This window comes from Carassius auratus, unplaced genomic scaffold, assembly GCF_003368295.1.
Source record: "Carassius auratus strain Wakin unplaced genomic scaffold, ASM336829v1 scaf_tig00007853, whole genome shotgun sequence".
Taxonomy (NCBI): Eukaryota; Metazoa; Chordata; class Actinopteri; order Cypriniformes; family Cyprinidae; genus Carassius; species Carassius auratus.
Genome location: NW_020523881.1, coordinates 568,665 through 572,500, shown reverse-complemented (window position 1 = coordinate 572,500; position 3,836 = coordinate 568,665).

The following is a 3,836-nucleotide window of genomic DNA, read 5'->3' as shown; positions in this document are numbered from 1 at the left end:
TTTCTTCAAGCGGTCATATTTTACCATGTTTACTATGGTAACATGTTTAGCGTGCATAGTCTTTTACATCGCTTATAAATATTTATGCCTTGTTTAGTGATTATAATCCACATCGGATCAAGTTATTTCAAACACTTGCTGCAAACTAAGAGTGAGTTTTGAGCTCAACTTATTTTAAAACGTCTTTCATACCTGTGTTAAAACTGCGCTGATGCTCTTCAGACACGGATAAACTCTGGCTTTGGTGCATCACACCATCTCCTGACTTCATTATTAATTGTGAAATAGGGACTTTATGGAGAGTGTGTATACATTTTTAAGTTTAACTGTTTATATTACATTAATTAAGGGAAATTAACAAGTGTCTCAGCCCTCAAGGGACTATTTAGCAGCTTATTCCTGCTTGAAAAGCAAAACGTTATTGATAGTGTAAAAAACATTAACTTTGAAACACTTGCTGATTGATGGACTAGCATTACTCAACATTACTTACTACCTTCCAGCAACGCTACATTCAGTGAAGGTAAAATAGTAAAAAAACATAATAATAGTTCATTTAAATGAAACCAGAAGCCGAACCAGAAAATGTCTAAAAATACCCCACCCTACTTGTGAAGATCTGTACACTGTAATATGTGCTGCATTTTGACATTGCCAACCTTTAAATTACGTTGACAGTAGGGCTGGGCGATATATCTAACGATATGATCATGCGCATCTAATCAGTAAAGCTGCTTCCGTGATCACCGCTAAAATCTCCATCACCTGCTTATAATTGGAGTGGCATTTAATAGACAGCAGAGGTGGGACTTTCAAGTCACAAGCAAGTCTTCAAGTCATATCCCAAGTCCTCAAAGGGTTAAAGTTAATGAGATAATTAAGTGACTAATTAAATGATGATTGTACATTAGTGATGAACATCTGCTGTCAACAATCAACATCACTGAAGTAAAGAGAAACACAAGAACTACAACTGCATTTAGCCACAGCCTTCAACTGAAAGAAAAAAAAAAAAACACTATGCCACCATATTTGTGGTAAGGGTTTGCTTTAGGTAGTCTCTTGACCCTTTTATTAATTCAAAGCAATTTGATTCAAAACAATTTCAATATTGTTTTTGCAATAAACGTGTGCATTCCTGAATCAAACCTTGTAGTGACAGATGATCTTATGCTTTTTCTGCTTATAACTCATGTTGACTTGGACATCATGAGATAGTCTTCTTTGGATTGTTGACTGACATTCAGCTTTTACCAGAGTTGGGGCTTTCAAGTCACAAGCAAGTCTTCAAGTCATATCCCAAGTCCTCAAAGGGTTAAAGTTAATGAGATAATTAAGTGACTAATTAAATGATGATTGTGCATTAATGATGAACACCTGTTGTTCTTGAGAATTACAGAGGATCAGATGTTGATGTTTTATTGGTTAAAGTGATGCAACCATAATGGAGATCCGTGTGTGCTTTAGTGGGGCTCTTGACCCTTGGCTGTCATGTTAGATCTCTTTATGTAGCATTGCATGAGGTGCTGTAAAGCAGAGAGAAGAAATTAATCTGTATGTGATAGGTGGTCAGATTACAATCAAATTAACATTAGCTCTATTTAAGTTTAGCATAATCAAACCAGTAAAATTACACTCTACTAAGTGCATACTAAATTTGAAAAACTATACTCTGTAGACACACACAGACATCAAGAACCAGCATATGACTCTCAACAGTGGTGACAATCAACAAAATGTTGCATGCTGGGTAAAACCTTAGTAAAAACTCCCGTCATGCACTGCAGTATGAAAAATTGTCACCCCTGTTGAGGATCGTGTGATAAGTGTGTTTGTCTAAAAACCTGAACTGATTGTCTCCTTTTGTGCCTTTCAACATTTAGATTTTTTTTTTTTACTTCAGTTCAGTAATAGCTGAGTGTCAGTCTACTATCCAAAGATAAACACAATTTCATGATGTTCAGTCATCATGAGTTATAATCAGAAAACACATAAGATCATCTGTTACTGCCAGGTTCAACTCAGCAATGCATACATGTTTGTTGCGAAAACAATATTGCAATTGTTTTGAATCAAATTGGTTTGAATTAGTAAAAGGGTCAAGACACTACTTAAAGCAAACCTTGACCACAATTATGGTGACAGTGTTTGTTTTTTTTCGTTTACTTTTTTTGCAGTTGAAGGCTGTGGCTAAATTCAGTTGTAGTTCTTGTGTTTCTCTTTACTTCAGTGATGTTGATTGTTAACAGCAGATGTTCATCACTAATGCACAATCATCATTTAATTAGTCACTTAATTATCTCTTTAGCTTTAACCCTTTGATGACTTGAATATGACTTGAAGACTTGCTTGTGACTTGAAAGTCCCACCTCTGATAGACAGAGCCGTAGATCGCTGACAAGCCACGCCATATCGCGCTCATTATCGAAGGCGATTCATCTGTGATAATGAACGCGATATGGCGTGGCTTGTCAGCGATCTACGGCTCTGTCTATTAAATGCCACTCCAATTATAAGCAGGTGATGGAGATTTTAGCGGTGATCACGGAAGCAGCTTTACTGATTAGCAGTGTTGGGTATAGTTACTTTGGAAAGTAGTTAGTTAGGTTACAACGTTACCATCAATTAAAAGTAATCAGTTATGATACAGCGTTACCTATTCATAAAAGTAACGCGTTAGAGTACTCATGCGTTACCAAAAATTAAAAGCCGTTTGCAGCGGCTCACACATGACAGACACAGCCCCTGGCCCCTTTAAATGCACCTAGAAGTCGTGACTCCCGACAATGAATAACGTCAGTCATCCGACTAAATTAACACTTCAGGATAACAATAACAGGAAAGACAGTCAGCAATCGGCTATTCCACATTGCGTTTTATTTATTTATTATCACAGAACATATTATTAATCTAAATTCGCACCTAACGTTACCCCAGCCCGGGTAGCCTAGGCTACTGTATATTAGGGGTGCTCCGATCACGATCGGCCCGATCGTTATGCGCATCTCGTCAGTAAAGCCGGTTCTCTAATCAGCTGTTAATTCCATCAGGTGCGTGATTTCACTAGGGATGTTCCGGTACTAGTACCGGTACCAAACTTATCCCCTTGGAGCGGGGACTTTGGAGTGAGTAGTGCATGTGCGTGCCATTAAAGTCGTTAGGAATGAACTTTGCAAAAGGAGCGAAATAATTTCCTCATTATCTTCAGCTGAGATGTTCCCGTGACAGCAGATTCACTGATGGACTTTGACATAAAAACAATATATATTTAATGTTTTAAAAAGTTTTAAATATATTCGTTTTTATATATTATATACACTGTAAAACCCGACATATAACTTAACTCAAACCGTTTGAGTAAACAGATTGCCTTGATTTAAACCATGTAAGTTTTAAAACTTTGCATTCAAGTAATTAAGTGATTAACTAAGTGCTGATTGAGAATTAGTGATGAACAGCTGCTGTTAACAAACAGAATCACTGAAGAAAAGAGAAACACAAGAACTACTACAACTGACTTCAGACACAGACTTAGATGAAATCAACTGAAATAAAATACATGAAATCTCTCAAGATCTGATTAAACAACCCCACAAACAGCATCACCAGCTCCACTTATTAATAACCAGACTGACTTTATTTCTGTCAGACGTCTACAGAAGATCTTATTGAGAATGAACTAAGGTTTAGATGTTGATTTATTGTTTCATTTGAAGTAACCATGTTAGAGATCAGTGTTTGCTTTAGTTGACCTCTTGACCCTTGACTTTAGTCTTAGTCTTTTCTCCGGCTGTTATAACCATGTGTTTCTAAAACATGTTTGTTATAACTCAGAA